This window comes from Choloepus didactylus, chromosome 2 (genome assembly GCF_015220235.1).
Source record: "Choloepus didactylus isolate mChoDid1 chromosome 2, mChoDid1.pri, whole genome shotgun sequence".
NCBI classification, from domain to species: domain Eukaryota; kingdom Metazoa; phylum Chordata; class Mammalia; order Pilosa; family Megalonychidae; genus Choloepus; species Choloepus didactylus.
The window spans coordinates 178042524-178064286 of record NC_051308.1 but is presented as its reverse complement, the minus strand read 5'-3'; the positions used below and the strand labels follow the sequence as shown (position 1 = coordinate 178064286).

General features: G+C 37.4%; 2 protein-coding genes across 2 annotated transcripts in view; one reads left to right on the top strand and one right to left on the bottom strand.

Annotated features, from left to right (window-relative positions):
• C2H1orf141 (chromosome 2 C1orf141 homolog) overlaps positions 1 to 18343 on the bottom strand; it is a 232878-nt gene extending 214535 nt beyond the window's left edge. The window contains exon 1 of the mRNA XM_037826951.1: positions 18248 to 18343. The gene's annotated coding sequence lies outside the window, so the exon portion shown is untranslated. The remainder of the gene's footprint in view (positions 1 to 18247) is intronic.
• IL12RB2 (interleukin 12 receptor subunit beta 2) overlaps positions 18202 to 21763 on the top strand; it is an 87268-nt gene continuing 83706 nt past the window's right edge. Inside the window, exon 1 of the mRNA XM_037826956.1 lies at positions 18202 to 18551. The gene's annotated coding sequence lies outside the window, so the exon portion shown is untranslated. The remainder of the gene's footprint in view (positions 18552 to 21763) is intronic.

Here is a 21763-nt window from a genome sequence, read left to right as displayed (position 1 = left end):
GCCTTTTAGGATCCCAACAGAATTTCTGCAGTGTTTACTGGGGAACTTCTTTGGATTCCATATTTTGTCTTTCTATTTGTTTGTCCCTATAGCTCCATTTATTTCTTTTCCATCAGTCTTCAGCCAAATTTGTGTATATTTTAAATTAGATCATGCACTGCATCTTGAAGCAGGGTTGCTGGACATAAGGGCAACATAAGTGGTCTGATGTAAGAACTCTACATAATAGGAGTTTGGAGTTTGGAGAGTAACTAATGAATTTAATCACATCTTCTCTCCTGGGTAGGATTAAATCTGAGACATACAGAGAGAGGTCACCAGATGCAAAATCAATAGAAAGAAGGTGAGAGAGAAGCAGAATACATGTGAAATTATTTCTTTTTCTTCAGAGCCAAATTTCTTGAAAGAATAAACTATATTCCTTATTATTTGTTCCCCATTCACTACTCCACCAATCTGACTTTCTTCCCAGCTCTAAAAAGAAATTCCTCTTATCTAGATTACAGCTGACCTCCGAGGCCAAATCCAATTGCTAGTTTTACTTATGAATTTTGTTCTGAATCCTTTCCTCCCCTGCCCCCATCCTCTATAGGTAGGCTTGACCTCTCCTGACTTGGTGCTCTTTTTGTACCTTATGAAAATTTTGCTCAAGCAACTAAAATATTTTATTGCACGCATTTGCTCATGTATACCCTCTCTCTGCTAGAATGTAAGCTGCCATACCCTGAATTTCTATCCTTAATATTTAGAATTGTTCCTCTCCTTGGTGTTTAGAGTCAAACATGGAATAGATTTCCAATAAATCCATTTAAAAATTAATTGATGAATAAAGATGACTCCTTTGAAGCAGCATTTATCATTGTCGACTGCTCTTTGCCTTCTTGAGATAGCACCTTCTTCACTTTCCATGGCCTCTCTTTTCCTGGTTTTTCCTCTACTTTTACTGCTTCTTGTCTGTCACATCTCTTTTCACATGCTTTAAAGGTTGTTGTTCATATGGGTCCCAAGAAGTTTACAAAATTTCCCTGGGTGATATCATATACTTTTGTGTTTTCAACCACCGTCTTCATACTGATGACTTCAGCATCTATACATCTTGGCCGGATCTCTCTCCAAAGTTTCAGACCCATATAGCCAACTGCCTACTAGATATTCCACCTCATAGCCCCATACCTATCTCAAATTCAGCATGTTCGAAACTGAACTCATTTCCTCCTCCTCAGGCCTATCCTTCAGGTTTCTTAATCTCCTAAATCATCCTAGACTCATTCTTCTCCATGACATTCCATAATCTGGCCAAATCTTATTTTGGCATCTGCCTCCTAAATGTCTCTTAATTCCATACTCTTCCTCTGCATCTCTATGCTAACTCCCTAAATACCCAGTCTCTCCTTCCTCCGAGTCATTCTATATCAAAAGTGACTTAAAAACAGGATTAGGTCAATGTTTTCAGTCCCTCAATAGCACTCTGTGTATTCAAGATGATTGTCCTTACCAAAGCAAACCTTGCCTTGCTGTCTTTTCCTCTACTTGAAACACCCTTCCCAACTTATTGCCTTGGCAGTCTCTGGTCAGTGTAATCACTCAGTTAACATCAATGTGTACCTTCTGGGTGCAAAGCAATGGGCTCATGTGTCCTCCTTCAGGAAGCTTCTCTGACCTGATTTGAGAGTAATTCTTGCTGAGAAGTGAATTATCTAAATGTTAGATTACCAAGTGTGACAGGGAGACTACTAAAATGGTCTCCATGATTCCCACCACTACCCCGCCTCAATGTTCATGCCTTTGTATAATCCTCTCCCCTTGACTGTCTGTGATACCTGTGAACTGATTCTAACCAATTGAATACGGAAAAGATAATAAGCTATCACACCTGTAATTACATTACCTTAAATGGCAAAGGCGAAGGTAGTCAGATGATGTAACTAAGATCCCTAATCAGTTAAATTTGAGTTAATCAGAAGAGAGATTATCCTAGATGACCTAATCAGATGGGCCTTTTAAAAGAGGGCCTGAAGCCCTCCCTGAGTTCAAAGAGAGTCTCCTGCTGGCCTTGAAGAAGTAAGTTGCCACATGTTCTACAGCCACAGGGAAATTAATTCTGCCACCAAGCATGTGAGCTTGGAAGAGAACCCCAAGTTTCAGATAAGACCAGCACCCCAGTAGATACCTTGATTGCAACCTTGTGAGACCCTGAGCAGAAAATCCAGTGAAGCATGCCCAGACTCCTGACCCACAGAAATGGTGAGATAATAAACATGTTGTTACAAACTGCTACATTTTCAGTAATTTGTTATGTAGCAATAGACTACTAATACACCACAAGAAAGAATATGGAGACAGGAACAGAGGGGAAAAAAACCCTCATTATGAATGTACCTATATTTGAGTGACTGGGAAAAGAAATAGGGATAGTGATAGGGATAAAAATAAAAAGAAGGGGGGTGAAGATAGGCAGAAATTTCCAGATAATAATAAGGCAAACTAGGCTGATACAGGAAGCTTCCCTCCAAATCCAAATACATAAAAATCCTCATTTTTGTAGCACCTAGATGAGTCAAAAGCAAGAAAGAACAACTCCGTAGGCTGGAAATTAAGAGAGTCAGAAGCAAAGTTAGAGCATCAAGTGGAAAATAAAACTGAATAGCTTGCAAGGATAAAATAAACAATTATAGGCCTTTGGGACTAGAGTTTTAATGCCTCTGAGGAGAATAAGAGTTCTGCTCCAGACCATTCTAGTTGGAATAATCCTGTGAACCACAAAGGGCTGTTCTATTAGTAAAAATGAAACACGGAAAATTCCACCTAACCAGCACAACTATACAATAAAAATAAATAAGAGGTATAAGAATTAGAAGTGATAAGATAAATGTTTCATTATTTTTAGGGGATATGATCAATTACATAAAACAGATAAACTATTATAACAGATATGATTAAATGTTATAAATTATTATACAAACTGTTAAAATAGTTTACCATAAAAATCATTGCTGTCCTTCTGTCTCATCAATATCCAATTAGAAAATATAATAAAAGATTTCATTTATAATAGTGACAAACAATAATGTGAGTTGGAATTAACAATAAATAATGCCAAACTCTTATGTAGAAAAATTTAAATATAAATTACAAAATAATTACAAAATAGTAAATGCATGCATATATTTCAAAGTTCAAAAATACAGAAAGTAAGAATTGCTATTAAAATATTCCCTACCATCCTTTCCCAGCCACCTAATTACTTTCTCCAAGGACAACTACTCTCAGTTTCTTACAGATTTTTTCAGAGATATCCTAGGCATACACAGGTACAAATAGCTTTTCCCTCATTACTTTTTACAAAATGACAACACAGTAGAACACTGTTCTGCACCTCACTTTTTTTCATGTATCAATATATCTTGGGGATAATTGCATATCAGTACATAGAGAATTGCTTTATTCTTTTTAAGTATAGCACTATATTCCATTCAATTAAACAATCCCATATAAGTGGAAATTAAGATTGATACAAGCAATGCCATTGTGAAAACCTTTGCACGTATGTCAATTTCTACAATTCTGGAGGTAGAATTGCTGAGTCAAAGGCTATGTGATTTAAATGTTTGATAGATAAGCAAAATAGCACTCACAGAAATTGCACCAATTTACATTTCCACCAGTAATATAGGTTAGTGTCTGTTGTATCCCACTATTGTCTCCATCTTGATGTTTTAGCAAATGTTGAGCTTTCCCAATAGATAGATTAAAATGCAAATCAAAACCACAAAGAGATACCACTTCACACCCACTAGGACGGCTATAACCAAAATCCCAGATAATAAATTTGGGGGACGATATAGAGAAATAAGAACCTCAAACATTGTTAGAGTGAATGGAAAATGTTACAGCCACATTGGAAAACAGTTTGGCAATTCTCAAAAAGTTAAATATAGAATTATCATTTTACCCAGTCATTCCATTCCTAGGAATACACCGGAAAAAAAAATGCATGCCCATACAAAAACTCTACACAAATGTTCAGAACAGCATTATTCATAATAGCTAAAAGGTGGAACAACCCAAATGGCAATCAACCATGAATGGATAAACAAAATGTGGTATACCCATACGATGCAATATTATTAGACCATAAACTGAAATAAAGTACTGATATATACTACAAAAAGTTTTTCAAGGATGAACCTTGAAAACATTATCCTAAGTGAAAGAAGCTAGTCTCAAAGACAACATATCATATGATTCCATTTATATGAAATAGCCAGAATAGGCAAATATACAAATACAGAAACGAGAATAGTTGTTTTCTTCCCAAGCTCATTTTCTAGACTGTAACATAGAAAGGAAAAACCCAGTTAGACCATGGAGATCTCATAGAGTGGAGGAGACAGAGATCAAAATTCAAGGAGGTGAGGTGGCTAGATTTTACGGGACAGAACACCAGAAGGGAGAGAGTCAGTTACATAGACTTTTTTTTTTAAGCTGTATAGGGGTCACCTTGGGAGTTTTGTGTACATAAAGTGAAAATCCACATGGCCAGACATAGAAAAACCACTGGGTAACTATAAGGACAACAACATTCAAAACTCACAAAGGACTGAGATACATTCTATTCCTAACCTCCCAGATGGAGAGACTTTGTTTAACACCCAGGGCTTTCAGTATAGCTCCTAGAAAAGTAGCTCTAGATTAAATACTACATCAGACTTGCTCTAGAAAAATTAAAAACAAGCCTCAAAAAGATCAAGCAGAACTGCAAGTAAATTACCAGTGAGCCAAAACAAGATTCAATAATTTTTAAAGGAAGACAAAAAAATCCAGACACTCAACAACATAGCATTTATAATCTCTTTAAAAATTACTAGACAAGCAAACAAGTCCAATATTGTAACTAATAAATAAGAGAAAAATGAGTTGATAGAAACATATCTTGAAATGAAAGAGATGATGGAAATAGAAGATAAAGACTTTGCAACAGCTATTATAAATATGCTCAAAGATTTAAAGGAAATAAATAAACTTAAGAAAAGAAACAGAAACTAAAAAAAAGAACCCAATGGAACTTGCAGCAATGAAAAAATATTTTAATATCTTATGTAAAAAGTTAATTAGAGGGACTTAACAGATTTGTCACTGCAGAAGAAAGAGAAATGAACTTGAAGACATAGCAATAGAAATGAAAGAAACCAAAGCAAAGAGAGAGAGAAAAAGCAAAAGTCTGAAAAAAAAAGTGAACAGAGCCTCAGTGACCTGTAGGACAATATTAAGCACTCTTAACATCGGATAATTGAAATCTAGAAAATGGGACACAAAAAAAATCTAACGAAATTTGGAAAATATGAAAATATTTTCCAAATTTGGGAAAAACTATAAAACCACAGATCCAAGAAGTTCAACAAACACTAAGCAGAATAAGCAACAAGGAAACCACTCCAAGATGTAACATAATAAAGTTGTTGCAAATCAGTGATAAAGAGAACATCTTAAAACCATCAAGAGAAAAAAGATATTACATACAGGAGAACAAAGATAAGTATCACTACTGATTTCTTATCAGAAACAATGCAAACCAAGTGACTATGAAGTGATATCTTTAATGTGCTCAAATTAAAATAGAGTCAAACAACAATTCTGTGTATAGTAAAAAAACCTTCAAAAATGAAGGCAAAATAAGGACAATTTTTAGACAAGCAAAAGCTGAGAAATATGTCACTAGCAGACCTGTACTACAGGAAATGTTAAAGGAAGTTCTTTGGCTGGGAGATAAAATGGTATTAGATGGAAACTCAGATCTACAGAAAGGAATGAAGAACTCTGGTATTCATAAATATGTGAGAAAACAGAAATTTTTGTTTTCTCAATCTTAACTTTCTTTACAAGATAAATGACCTGTTAAAGCAAAAATAGTAACAATGTATTGTGGGGCTTATAACATATATGACAGCAAAATGTACAATAAAGGCACAAAATATGAGTGGATAGAAGTACACTATTTCAATGTTCTTACATTATACATGAGCTAGTATGATATTACTTGACAGTAGACTTTGATAAGATAATATTTATAAAAACTATCAGACACATGAAAAGACATTCAAAGTAAAGGATATACAACTCAAAGCAATGAGATATCAATACTTACCTGTTAAATTGATAACAATTACAAAAGATGGATAATATCCACTGTTGGTCAATAATGTGGGTGTGTGAATTTCTACAGTGTGGATAATCTGGTAGAATCCTTTAAAAAGAAAAGGTACATGACTTTTGGTTCAAAAAGTCATATTGAGATACTAGCACACAAAAATTAAAGCACCATACGTATGTATATGTATATGTTTAAGGATATTTTTATTTTGGTGAGTATGTTGCATTATTTGTTATAGGAGAAAACTGGAAAAAACCTTATAAATAAGAGAAAGGTTGATCACATCACACTATATACATAGAATGGAGTATTTGCAGCTACTGAAAAAAGAAATGACCTATTATATGTGATATGGAATGATTTGATGCCATGTGGTTAGGAGAAACAGAAGATAGATAAGAGATTAGATAGATAGATAGATAGATAGATAGATAGATAGATGATAGAAGGTAATATGGTTTCATTTTCATTTAAATATAGGGAAAAAAGTATCATGCTTTTATTCTTTTTATACATTTTTTTATAAAGGTGTGAAGAAAAGTGTGAAAAGATTCTCACAAAATGATTATCTTTGGGGAAGAGTTTGGAAGGAAGAGGAAAGACTATTAAAAATTGATATGACTCTGTAGTGTTTGACATATAAAAGGATAGCTAAGTGAGATTCTTATTGCCTCAGTTTTAGCAGAGGTCCTGTGGGCCAAAAACAAAACCTCTAAAACACCTACCCAGCAGAGAGAAGTGCTTTGGATCAGTGACTTCTGGTATATCACAAATTTCTCCTTTCCCATGGGGAGCATTCAATGTCACTGGTCCACAGTTTTACATTGTGGGTGGGTGAGTGGGGTTGCAGATAACTCATATTCTTGAGTTATAGGCAAGGGACCCAGAGGAGCCATATCCAATTAGATAGTGACCGCTGCTCAATACACAGAGAATTTGGCTCTAAGCTGGAGGCAGTGACTGGAATAGGATTTTGTGTTGTCTCCCTTGGGGAATCAATCAGCGAGTATTTTCCACTTATGGGAAGCAGGACACAAGGCGATATTTGGATCCTAGGAGGACAGAAGGTAGCAGAGAATGACAATGCTCCCCAACCATCCATATTCCTTCATTAGGTTTAATTTTTTTCCAGCACTTGTATTTTTCTGTTTATTTTTTAAAGTTTTATTCACACACCATACTTTCCATCCTAACTGTACTATCAATGGTTCCTGGAATAATCGCATAGTTATACAGTCACCATCACAATCTATATGAGAACATTTCTATGTCTTCTGCAAAGAAAGAAGAAGAAAAAAGAAAAAGAAAACAAAACCCCATACCCCTCCCTTATATCCCCCTCTTATTGACATTTAGCTTTAGTATATTTCCTTTGTTACAATTAATGAAAGCATGTTAACAATGTTACTGTGAACTATAGACCCTAGTTTGCATTATTTGTATTTTTTTCCATATACCATCTGATTTTTTAATAATTCAATTTTATTGAGATATATTTACATACCCTGCAGTCATACAAAGCATACAATCAATTGTTCACAGTACCACCATATAGTTGTGCATTCATCACCAAAATTAATTTTTGAACATTTTCATTACCACATACACAAAAGTAATAAGAATAAAAATTAAAGTGAAAAAGAACAATTAAAGTAAAAAAGAACACTGGGTGCTTTTTGTTTCTTTGTTTTTTGCCCCCATTTTCTACTCATCCATCCATACACTGGACAAAGGGGAGTGTGATCCACACGGCTTTCCCAATCAGAATGTCACCCCTCATAAGCTACATTTTTATAGAATCGTCTTCAAGATTCAAGGGTTCTGGGTTGTAGTTTGATAGTTTCAGGTATTTACTGCTAGCTATTCTAATTCATTAGAACCGAAAAAGGGTTGTCTATATTATGCCTAAGAGTGCCCACCAGAGTGACCTCTGGGCTCCTTTTGGAATCTCTCAGCCACTGAAACTTATTTCATTTCATATCCCGCTTTTGGTCAAGAAGATGTTCTCAATCCCACAATGCCACGTCCAGATTCCTCCCCGGGAGTCATACTCCATGTTGCCAGGGGTATTTATACCTGAGTGTCAGATCCCACGTAGTGGGGAGGGCAGTGAGTTCACCTGCCAAGTTGACTTAGTTAGAGAGAGAGGGCCACATATGAGCAACAAAGAGGCATTCAGGAGGAGACACCATCCAATTTTTAACACCTTGCAATAGTGACATATATTTGTTTTCACTAGTGAAAACTTTCTTATATTTGTGCAATTAATCACCATCATTGTCAACTCTAGGTTTCACTAAGTTATACAGCCCCAGATTTATCCTTTATCTTTCCTTCTTGTGGCATACATGCATGCACCTAATCTTACTCTTTCAACCATACTCACACTCAGCTTTGTTCTACTTACAATATTGTGCTACCATCACACAGTCTTGTGCTATCCGTTCCTGAACCTTTACAGTCAATCTTGTTAAATATTCTGTATTCCTTCAGCACCAAATGCCCAATCTTTACTCTCTTTCTATCTCCTGATAGCCTGTGTTTTCAAATTTAACTCTCAGAGTTTGCTCATTACAGTTAGTTCATATTAATGAGACCATACAGTATTTGTCCTTTTGTTTCTGGCTTATTTCGCTCAACATAATGTCCTCAAGGTGCATCCATATTGCTGCATGCATTATGACTTTATGCTGTCTTACACCAGCATGATATTGCATCTTATGTATATACCACAGTTGGTTACCCACTCCTCAGTTGATGGACATTTAGGCTGTTTCCGTCTATTGACAATCATGAATAATGCCGCTATAAACGTCAGTGTGAAAATGTCTATTCATGATCCTGCTTTCAGTTCTTACAAGTATATACCTAGTAATGGAATAGCTGGATCATATGGCAATTCTATACTTAGCTTCCTGAGGAACCAACAAACTGCCTTCCAGAGCGGCTGCACCATTCTACATTCCCACCAACAGTGAATAAGTGTGCCTCTTTCTCCACATCCTCTTCAGCACTTTTTTCTGTTTTTTTGAGAACAGCCATTCTAGTAGGTGTGAGATGGTATCTCATTGTGGTTTTGATTTGCGTTTCCCTAAAAGCTAGTGAAGTTGAGCATCTTTTCATATCCTTTTGAGCCATTTGTATTTCCTCTTTGGAAAAGTATCTATCCATGTCTTTTGCCCATTTTTAAATTGGGTTGTTTGCTTTCTGTTGTTGAGTTGTAGGATCTGTTTAAATAGTCTGGATATTAAACCCTTATCCAAAATGTGGTTTTCAAATATTGTCTCCATTGAGTAGGCTGCTATTTTACTTTCCTGACAAAGTCCTTTGATGTACAAAAGTATTCAATCTTGTAGAGATCCCATTTATCTATTTCTTCTTTCATTGCTCGCACTTTGGGTATAAAGTCTAGAAAACCATCTCCTACCACAAGATCTTTAAAACATTTCCCTACATTTTATTCTAAAAGTTTTACGATCTTAGCTCTTTTCATTAGGTTTTTATTGATGGACTCAATAACAAAAAAAAAAAAAAAAAGGAACATTTTTCTGTTTTTTGTACCAGGATGATTGTGAGAAACTTGTCTTTTATGTGACTCACTCTCCTCTTTATAAGAACCACAAAAGACTTTTCCTTGGAGCACCAAAAGTTACATCATGGCATCTGTGCCAGTTTGGATATATTATGTCCCCCAAAATGCCATTATCTTTGATGTAGTCTTGTGTGGGCAGATGTATTAGGTTGATTAGATTGTAATTCTTTGAGTGTTTCCATGGAGATGAACCCCACCCAATTGGGGTGATGACTCTGATTGGATAGTTTCCATGGAGGTGTGGCCCCATCCATTTGACATGTGTCTTGATGAGTTAACTGGAGCACTATATAAGTTTAGGCAGAAGGAGTGAGGTTGCTACAACCAAGAGGGACACTTTGAAGAATGCACTGGAACTGAGAGAGGAGCTTCAGCTTACAGAGACATTTTGGAGACAGCCTTTGAAAGCAGACTTTTGCTCCGGAGAAGCTAAGAGAGGACAAATACCCCAAGAGCAACTAAGAGTGACATTTTTGAAGAGCTGAAGACTAGAGAGGAACGTCCTGGGAGAAAGCCATTTTGAAAGCAAAACTCCGGAGCAGACGCCAGCCACATGCCTTCCCAGCTAACAGAGGTTTTCCAGACACCATTGGCCAGCCTGCAGTGAAGGTACCCGATTGTTGATGCATTACCTTGGACAATTTATGGCCTTAAGACTGTAACTGTGTAACCAAATAAACCCCCTTTTATAAAAGCCAATCCGTTTCTGCTGTTTTGCATTCCGGAGCATTAGTAAACTACAACAGCATCTCCAAATCCTGTAACTCATTTGTCTCTAAGAATAGCAGAGCCAGATTGTCGAATGAAGTTTAGACTGTGTAGGACCTTGTGGCCAACAGTATTTTAAATTTGCCTAATGTCTCATTTTACTCGACCTTATTTTCATTTAACACTGCTTTTAAAAATCTATTCATATTTTACCTTCTGAATTATATGCATTAAAAAAAGTTGACTCGAATTCTTTTTGACATGACATAAGATCGAAATAAATTTGAGTAAAAGAAAAAAGCTTCACCCACTAGCCCAAGGAAGCAGGTGGGAATCTGGTTTCTGAGGCCATGGATAGAAAAATGCAAGAAAATTTGTACCCAAAAGCCACACAACAGACAGGGTGAAGTCTGAATTCACACTATCCCTGCCAAGTAGAAACCTAGAGCAGAAAAGTTACCATAAAAACTGGCCTGTACAACATGGAATATGACTCCCGGGGAGGAATGTAGACCTGGCATCGTGGGACGGAGAACATCTTCTTGACCAAAAGGGGGATGTGAAAGGAAATGAAATAAGCTTCAGTGGCAGAGATTCCAAAAGGAGCTGAGAGGTCACTCTGGTGGGCACTCTTATGCACACTTTAGACAACCCTTTTTAGGTTCTAAAGAATTGGGGTAGCTGGTGGTGGATACCTGAAACTATCAAACTACAACCCAGAACCCATGAATCTTGAAGACAGTTGTATAAAAATGTAGCTTATGAGGGGTGACAATGGGATTGGGAAAGCCATAAGGACCACACTCCACTTTGTCTAGTTTATGGATGGATGAGTAGAAAAATAGGGGAAGGAAACAAACAGACAAAGGTACCCAGTGTTCTTTTTTACTTCAATTGCTCTTTTTCACTCTAATTATTATTCTTGTTATTTTTGTGTGTGTGCTAATGAAGGTGTCAGGGATTGATTTAGGTGATGAATGTACAACTATGTAATGGTACTGTAAAGAATCGAAAGTACGATTTGTTTTGTATGACTGTGTGGTATGTGAATATATCTCAATAAAATGAAGATTAAAAAAAAACTGGCCTGTAATGGTGAAGCTCATTGGACCCCAGATTAAGCAAAGGCAAATCCATTCTGTAGGGATTTCTGCAGAACTTGGGGCCTCAAAAGGAAACAACTCCTACCAGACATGAACTCGAAGTTAGTAGATTACAAACTCCAGAAGGAACTGAACCACCATGAGACCAGATGCAACGAAGAGTTAATTTTACACCTCAAGGGCTATAATAATGGGCCTGGAAAGAGACTTGAAGACACGAATAGTTAAAATATTCAAGAAGATAAAGGAAGAAAAGAAACAGTGACCAGAGAGGCAAGTAAAGAGTAGTGGATAACACATAAGGGAACCCAAGTGAGGTGAGAGCCTTGGAGTGGATGGGCTGGTTAACTGTGCCCACAGTTCCAGGCAATAAAGGAATAAGAACACACTAAGATTATGACAAGTGTGACTTTCAAGAAAGTTTCAATGCTAGGACCATGGAGGGGGGCATTCTTTTGATTTTAAGGACATAAGGGGGAAATGGGAGTTGGAGAAATCAAGACACCATGCTTAGGTTATTCTTTCAAGAAGTTTAGCAGTGAAGGGAGTGACAGGATAGAATTTGAAAGGGTAACAGAATCAAAAGGAAGGATCATTTAATTTTTCCTTTTTTAGGACTAGAATACATGAACTTGTTGAAGGTTGTGTGAAAAGAGATAGTGAAGAGGAAGAGCATAAAAACTTATCATAAAATGGGTATAACTGACAAGTGAGAGGAAATTTAAAGTTGAGAACACTAATGTTCTTGGCTTTGGCCTTGACAAAGAGGAATGCTGATTCATTCTCAAAGGAATGAAGAAAACACACACACACACACACACATTTGATGTAGAAAGGAAGAAACCTAATGCTATTAATATCAGATGATCTTTAGCTTCTCAATTAGAAAGGGAAGTGAAGGCAGCGGGAATAAAGTTAAGTGAGAGTGGAGATGGTTTGTCATGACAGATGTGCAGAAAACAATGTGACCCTAAAGCGTTGTGTTCCTCATGCACTTGCTCAGGATGGCCTTCTATGACTTCACTTCAATTAAATTAATATTTATTTATTGATGGCTGTTCCAGTTTGCTGGGGCTGCCACTATGCAAAATACCAGAAATGTATTTGCTGTTATAAAAGGGATTAGGTTACAGATTTAAAGTTCTAAGGCCCTAAAAGTGTCCAAGCTAAGGCATCAACAAGAGGATGCCATCACTGAAGAAAGGCCAATGGCATCTGGAATACCTCTGTCAGCTGGGAAGGCACATGGCTGGCGTCTGCTGGCCCTTTGCTCCCGGGTTATGTTCCAAAGTACCCTTCTCCAAAATGTCTCCAGGCTTCTGTCTCTCTTAGCTTCTCTCAGCTTTCTGCTTGGGTCTCCTGGAGCTTTTCTCTCTAAGCATCTGGAGTCCTGTCTTAGCTTCTCTGGGCAAACTCTGGGCTTCATCCTTAGCTTAGCCTCTCCAAACGTACTTCTGTCTCCATCTCCAAGCCTCTCCAAGCGTCAGCATCTGTTTTGGCTCTTGAGCTCTCTTAAGTACTCCTGTGAACTAATCAAGACCCACCCTGAATGGGCGGGGTCCATACCTCCCTGGAAATAATTTAATCAGAGTTCTCACCCACAGTGGGTGAGTCACATCTCCATGGAAACACTCAATCAAAAGGTTCCATCCAACAAGACTGGATTAAAAGATCATGGCTCTTCTGGGTCCCTAACAGTTTCAAACTGGCACATTGGCCTAATCTGTTAATTAAGTTAGATATATATTTAACACTCATTATATGCCAGATGTGCACTAGGGCTGGAGATACAACTGCGAACAAGAGAGACAGGGACCAGGCCCTGACAAGTTTAAAGTCTAGCTTACAATGTAAGTCAGATGTTTTCATATATATTATCTCATTTAATCTCAGTCATTAGTTAAAATGTAGAGCAGGATGTAGTGAATGATACAGCACATCTTTTGTTTCTCTAGGTTCTCCCCATCTTGTTATTTATTCAATCATAAGATGAGGAGAACAGAAGCTTTCCTATCCTGAAGATGATGGTATAAGGTGTGAGGCACCAGAGCCTTTGGCGTTTTGTTCCCAGTCATAAGGTAGAGCCTAGTGTGAGGGAAAGAAGCTAGACTATAACCTTTCCCTTCCCATGGTTAGTCAAACTACCCCAGTATTCTTCCATTAAGGACACTTTTTTAACTATACACTTCAAGCTGAGTTTCTGTTGCTGACAACCCAAAAAATCATGGCTAATACAATGACAGTGCCTAATATTTGTGGAGTTTTAAATCCATATCTGCCAAGTACTTTTCATGGATTAACTCACTCAATCCGCTCAACAGTCTTGTGAGGTAGACATATTATCAGCCCCAATTCACAGAAGAGAAACTAAGGCAGAAAAATTAAGTACTCACCTACCCAGTAAGTAGCAAAATCAGAGTTAGAACCCGGGCAGGTGTAGAACCACTACATACACTGCCTCTCAGTGTAAGCCCTTAACTAGTGGAAGAGATAGGATATATATATAAAACTGTAATATAAAGTAGAAAGTGGTAAATGCCCAGAGAGCTACAAAAAAAAAGAAAAAAAAAAAAAAATAGTGCTATGGGAATTCATTTCACACTAAGGAGAATGCACCTTATGGACTTATAACATTGGTTTGGAAGAAGACACCAACATTAGGCCAAGTAAATGGCAAAGGAGAAAGAAGGAAGAAAAATTTATAAAGTTAAAAATTAAAATTTTTTATTGTAAAATAATCTAGTCTCCCACCTCCAATAAAAACAAAAACAACTTATCTTAAAATAATCCAGTCTCCCAACTACAATAACACAACAATAAAAAGCAAGTTATCTGCTATATTAAGACAACTATGGTTATAAAAATCAAGGCCCCCTTGACAGTATGATTGTGAAAACCCTGTGGATCGCACTCCCTTTATTCAGTATATGGATGGATGAGTAGAAAAATGGGGACAAAACCTAAATGAAAAATAGGGTGGGATGGGGGGGTGTGATTTGGGTATTCTTTTTTATTTTTATTTTTTATTCTTATTCTGATTCTTGTTGGTGTAAGGAAAATGTTCAAAAATAGATTGGAGTGATGAATGCACACCTATATGATGGTACTGTGAAGAGTTGATTGTACACCATGGATGACTGTATGGTATATGAATATATCTCAATAAAACTGAATTTAAAAAAAAATCAAGGCCACTTGCAACCTAAAAATCTCATTGCATTGCTCCTATCCAAGACCTGGCATTTTCCATAGGTTTGTTCATCTACAAACAACATCTCTGCTTGCTGTTTGTCATTCGTAGAAAAGTTATGACTATGTATGTAAAGAATATTTGATTATTGCTCATAATCTAAGAATTCTGCATTATACTATTTTATATGAGCCCTTCAGCATAAGACACTTCGTCGCACTTAAGAGTTACATTGGTGTCCCATAAGTTAAACACTTTGGACAGATTTGTAAACCTAAAACTTAGGTGAAAACTGTTAAAAACTAAACATTGGCAAAGTGGGGCAGCAAGGATGGGCAATTAATCTTAGATGCTAAGTCTCCTTACTATAAATGTTACTATAAACATAATGTAAAATGATAAAATGTATGTCAAACCCTTCTTACCTAGCTTAACTGCTGCCAGCATTTGCCTGTTGGCAACCGTCTCTTGATATTTATTCTAATGAGTAACACTTTAAGCAGAGCAAAACTCAGTTGTGATCAAGTATTTTCAGGACTTTTGGTCTCAACAATGAACCAAAATAGACATTTAAAGGAATGGAAAACTACCAGAAATTGAAACTGAACTAGTATTTCCTAGAAAAGGCTTTATCACTGTCTCTGTGGTTATTCACTTAATTGAGCTTTTGATTTGCAAGTATATTCATCTGGCTACAGCTACAGAGAAAGCAGTCTCACAGTAGTAGACTTAAAAATAATCAGCCTAACAAGCATATGTTGACATTTTGGTTTGTATGTTAGGTTCTTCCTTCATCCACTGACTAGGGCTTATTTTTCTGAAAACACAGAGACAAAGATTTTTTTTTCCCTACTAGACAAATAATCACTGCTGACAGCTATGCATCTATGAGGAAACTCCCCAGATAGTAAAAGAAGAAGGAAGAGGAGAAAGAGGAAGAAGGAAGAAGAGAAAGAGGAAAAAGGAAGAAGAAAAAGAAAGATCTCTAGAGATGGCTAAATCTCTAGATTTGCTAAGAAAAACTATATATATAATCTTTCAGCTGCTTTCTAACTCTGTTGAAAGTTTTGATAAGTCAACAAATCCCATAACCTTGGTTGGCCAAAGAGAGGGAGACCTCTCTAGATTAAGTCAGTTCAACTCAATAAATACTTATTGATCCCCTGCCCTGTGCCAATTATTGTGCCAGGGTCGGGAGATAATGGATAGAGGATACAGGATGAAAAAACCACCAGTTTCAATAACCACTAGCACAAGTCATCGCCTGATATTTAACCCTAAGTAGAATGATAAGCAGATGGACTAATAGCATAATTATTTCCCTAATAATGTTTATGTATGATCAGTTATCTTTTAATTTATTTGCTTTTGGGGAAAAAAGGAGAAAAGAGAAGGCCATCATCACTGCCTGCATCTTATATTCTTGTAATTCTTTGCGCTTGCTTAACAATCAGATTCAAGTCCTGTCACAGCCATCTCTCATTGGTTCCCCCAAAGAAAATGGCTCAGATGCAGATGTAATACCATCTTGTGTCTGACCTAGCAATTTTTTAAGAATTGGAACTTCTGGAGTTAGAAGTTAAAAGACCAGTAGTCTTTAACATTTTAGATTGTGCATTATTTCAGGGGAAAAACAGGTTTTTGTGAATACATTCCCAATAGATTTTGGCTGTTTTTACACTTGCTTATAAATGTTATATGCACTGTAAAATGTACATAAAAACATAAATAAAAATTTAAAATGAGATAAAGAATAAAACATATTTGAAATTATTTATTTATTTACTTATTTATTTACCAAACGGAAACCTTTTTCTCACTAAAAGTTATTGTAAAATAATCCAACCCATGAATTACACAAGTTTGTTATTAACATTCAGCTATCATAATTCTACTATGGCTGGTATCCATCAGATGTCCTTTTAAACCAATCAGAAGATGATAATTTTCACATTTCAAAAAATTTTTCATTTTTTTTAACAAATGGATTCAAAACCCCCTGAAATGCTCATTTGGAAGACTGAAGCAGATAGCAAATTGTTTTTGAATTTTTAAAGAACTTTTTTGTGGGTGGCAAACTTACATAATTTTCAGCAATAAAAACATACAACAGTGGCAACATTTTGAAATATTTGTTTTCAACTGTTCTTTTCACAGCAGTTTCTCATTTAGTGTTAACATACTACCTTTACCTTGCAGTGGCAAAGATACCTGTGGTTTTTTTTTTCCTAGCAAAATCTATCAGGTAACATACTACTGAGAGCCAAATATTATTACAGCAAAGATCAGCAAATTTAGAATTTGTCTTTTTGTAAAAAATAATAAAATTAAAAATAAGTCATCTTTAAATAAGACAACTCAAATTTATTACAAATGGTTTTCAAAATCTCATCTCATTACTCAATAATGTTAAGATTCTACAATTTAAAGATTTATTTTCAATTATTTTTTTCACACTGAAGCATGTAAACTACAATATGTCATAAAATAATCTACTGTATATTTGCACTTCTAAGACATATAATTTTCATATTTAACATCTCAGAATGGGGATGTGTCATATGTTATTGCTCAAGCAGTAATGGTGATGCAGTTATCACTGTCTGTGCATGCTTAGCCAAACTGGGTTGGGTTCAATGGGCTGGGAAAAAAATCCCAGAGACAAAAACGGAGCCCTCTTTGAAGAACTGCTGCTTTATTAAAACTCTTATGGCACCAAGGATGATATTGGGTGAAACAAAAAAGTGATCAGAAGTATTTGATTCTGAATGTGAAGACATCTAAAGGATTCAACCAATTTATTTTGCTTATATATTTCCTTTTTCTTTTTTGAATGCATAAGAGTAATATAACACATACGCTACATAAATTAAAGGAGACATTTCAATAAATAACATTTTAATTAACAAGGTTCTACGTGATAAGAAATCACTGTGTCATAGCTAATTTGGCAGTTCTTTTTATTTTTTACCGGTACATGAATAATAGTGTCTCATAGTCTACGAATTCCTAGATTCAATGAAATAGAAAGGGCACTGCTGTCAATCCCTCTGTACTGTACAAATTCCTCTCTTCCCTCAGAATCCCGCTTATAACATATAGAACACGTGACCATTTAAGGCCCGTGTTTCGCCATCTATTAAATGTTATTTTCTTTCTTATTTTTTAAATAGAAGAGAAACTTCAAATATTTTTCTTCCCCCACCGCAGTGGCTCACCTTACACAGCTCACTTTGGAAACCACAGCAACAGGCAATTACGCTAGAGTGTGGTAGGAGCTGGGAGTTCCAGACAGCACAGGGGAAGAACATCTCCGAGAAAAGGGTCAACCAAGTGCCACTTTTCTGTGGCTGTGAAAGCTGAGAGCATGACTGTGCCATGCTTATCTATTCTTGGTGCATAATTTACCACATTATCTCAGTCAATCTTCCCGCACTCTCCGGGATAGGCTTTACTATCCCCGCTTTATATGAAGGGAAACTGAGGCACGGGACGATAATTACCTTGTTCAAGGTGACACAGGCACCGCCCACAAGCGGCAGCACCAGATCCCGGCTTAACCGCTGCGTTGAGAGCACAGGCGCTGGCGGGGCTGAGCGTCCGGCAGCTGAACCGTAAAGCGGGTTTCCGCCAGCCCCGCGCCCACGTCCGCGCGGACTTTGGCGCCGGAGCGCCCACCTCTGGCGCCGGCGGGCGGGAGCTGAACCGGAGACGCCCGGAGCGCTCGCGGCGAGCGTAACACGTGCTGTCTGGAGCTCCTGGGCCACTTCGTCCGCGCCGCCTCTGCGCCCGGACAGACGACGCGCGGTGAGTGACCCGGGGCTCGGGTGGGGCGGGGGGCGGGGGCCCCAGGACACGGCTTCCGGGCCTCGCTTCCCCCGGAGGGGGCTTGGATGGTGCCTCTCCTCAGTGCGGTCCCCACCCTCGGAAACCTGTGTTCACTTGGGGGTGCTGGGTTGGGGGTTGGCCAACTTGGGGGGGTGTGTAAAGACTGAGCCTTCAGGGCCCTTTCTGGGGCCGGACAAGAGTGGTGGGCGCGGAAAGAAGGGAGAGAGTTGTGTCTAGAAGAGAAAAAGGTAAATGGCTTCCCTCCGGGTCCAGCCTTGGCCCAGGACCGGGAGCGTGACTCGGGGCTTGAAAACGGACCTACTGTGAGTAAGATATGGGAAGGATCTAGCTCAGTGTTGGATGGGAGTGGACCTGTCCCTCTGTCAGCACCGCTTCCCTGTATCCTCTATAGACAAACCTGGCGTCCCTCCTAGCCGGTTACTAACAGAATGCTCTGGGGAAAGGTGACAGGCCAGCTTCAGTTTTCTCAGCTGTGAAATGTCTCCTCAGGGAAGCCCTTCTCACCTGTTGGGCGACACTAAAATATAAACATAGTAAGCTGTTATGTAACCGTACAATTAGATCTAAATCTGACAAATAGTAAGCAGAAAGCATACAAAAAGAAGTTTTTCTGCTATGTCTAAAGAACAGGGCAAGGTTAGTCTTTCATTTTTTGAAATCTGGGTAATTGGCATGGTCCTCTACTTCTGTATGCATGTGAGTGTGTGTGAGTCCTGTGTAGATGAAAATCTTTGCTAACCACCTACCTACTAGGCCCTTAGATATACATTGTTCCCTTATATAATTCTTAAAAATCCTGATAAAATATAATCAATGTTCCCGTTGTACAGATGTGGAAACTTGGTCTATTTTCACACAGAGAATGACTTACAGGTTTCTGGCTCCAAACTCTTTGCTTTTGGCTTGTAATATTTTTTTCACTTCCACTGAGGAAACAAACAGATTCTCATTCCTCATTAACAAGGAATGGTACAGTGCCCCTCTTTCTCAGTGCCCCTCTTTCTCTGTTCCACATGTATCTGAAGGGACCTTAGTGGCTAAGAGCTGACACTCTCTTCCCCCATTTTAATGTGCAAAGCCTCAATTTATTGCAGTCCGTTTGCTGGGCACGATAGGCTCTAGGGTTTGCAATATGCTCTTGAGAATGTGTCACACTTTCCTTGAGTGTCCTTATGATTGTATAGGAAGATACATTTCCAAACTTTGGCAAGCTCTGAATATCCTCTGTCTTCTTATGTGTTCTAGTATAAAAAACTTTTTTTGAAAGCACGTGGATGATTTTTATGGGAGAAGAATTCTATATGTATGGTAGCTGTTGTGCATCATATTGCCATGTGGGCTAATTTAGTTGTTACTGCACACACTTTGTTTTCTGGAAAATTGTCATCTTTGTAATTACTCTTACCAGGCTGCTCCTAACTTCTGCATATAAATTTGTGCAGACTAACCTGAAGAGAAAACCAAACCTCAAAAGAAATCTCATCCATTCCTTTGGTTTAGGAATTTTGTGGTGCTCTTTGCTAGTGGTAACAATGTTGTTGGTGTTCTGTTTTGTTTTTTGACAAATATGAGTATGTTTTGAGCATCTAATATGTCCAAGGTATTGTGCTGAACACTACAGTGAATATAAGGAAATGTAAGACCCAGTTCCTGTCCTGAAGAAGTTAAAGCTGTTTGGAGGGACATGAATTATAAGAACACTTAGTATGTCATAAAAGTGAAGTGGTATAAAGTCAGAAGATCTGGAATCTAGTTTTAAACTGATTATACATTGTGAGCCAGATGAGTGGTTAAAGTGGGAGGTCAAAAGCAAGGCAATGTCTTGACAAAAAGGGAGATGCGGAATGAAACAAAATAAAGTTTCAGTGGCTGAGAGATTTCAAATGGAGTTGAGAGGTCACTCTGGAGGGCATTCTTATGTGCTATATAGATATCCTTTTTTGGTTTTTAGTGTATTGGAATAGCTAGAAGGAAATACCTCAAACTGTGGAACTGCAACCCAGTAGCCTTGATTCTTGAAGATGATTGCATAACTATGTAGCTTACATGGTGTGACTGTGTGATTATGAAAACCTTGTGGCTCACACTCCCTTTATCCAATATGCAGATGAGTAGAAAAATGGGGACAAAAACTAAATGAAAAATAGGGTGGGATGGGGGGTGGAATGCTTTGGGTGTTCTTTTTTACTTTAACTTTGATTCTTGTTCTTTTTTGTGTGTGGTGATGAAAATGTTCAAAAATTGATTGGGGTGATGAATGTACAACTATATGATGGTACTGTGAACGGTTGATTTTACACTGTTGATGATTGAATGGTATGTGAGTATATCTCAATAAAACTGAATTTTTAAAAAAAGCAAGGCAATGAAACTTAATTTTAACAATGTCCTTGAAAAGTAAGTGATATTGCCCATTTTCTTAAAATGATAGCAGTGCTAATATTTATTGAGTTCTTACTAGGTGCCTGGCACAGTGCTAAGAGCTTCTCATTTAACCTTCACAACAATGCTATGATAGGTGCTATTTTAATTCCCATTTTACAGATGAAGAAACTCAGGCTGAGCTATTAAGTGATTTGTGCCAGTTAAAATTGGCAGAGCTGAGACCTGAGTGTTTTGACCTAGGTCCATATCTCATTTCATAGCTACCCCAGTTACTCAGGATGAGAGCAAATATGGTTCAATCATCTTTGAGTGGATCATTCTGTTGCATCAGTTTGGGGAAGTACTGGGCTTGCTGAGAATAAATGAGGGATGTAAGCTGGTTCCTGCAGAATTTGAATGGGGAGTCAAAAAAGTTAAAAAAGCCAGTTGGACTAGCAGAACTTCAGGAGTGAATTTTTATTTCCCAGGTGATAATGGTGTAAGAAGGAAAGCATGGAATGTAGTTCCAATTAATTTAAGTCTGAATTTTCGTCTGTTTTTTCTGTGTTATCTTGGTCAACTTGCAGATTTCTCCACCTGTAAAAGAGAGATACTAATAGATTATACATATATATATATATATATTAAACCAAATATTAACAAATGAATTATTTCCTCTACATTGTAATAAATTGCTAGGTTAATGCTTATAAAAGATGATTAAGATAAGAATCTTCATTTATGTTTATGTTATAATGATATGCAGAAGGAAAAGGAAAACATTAAAATGTCAGTCAGAGATGCTG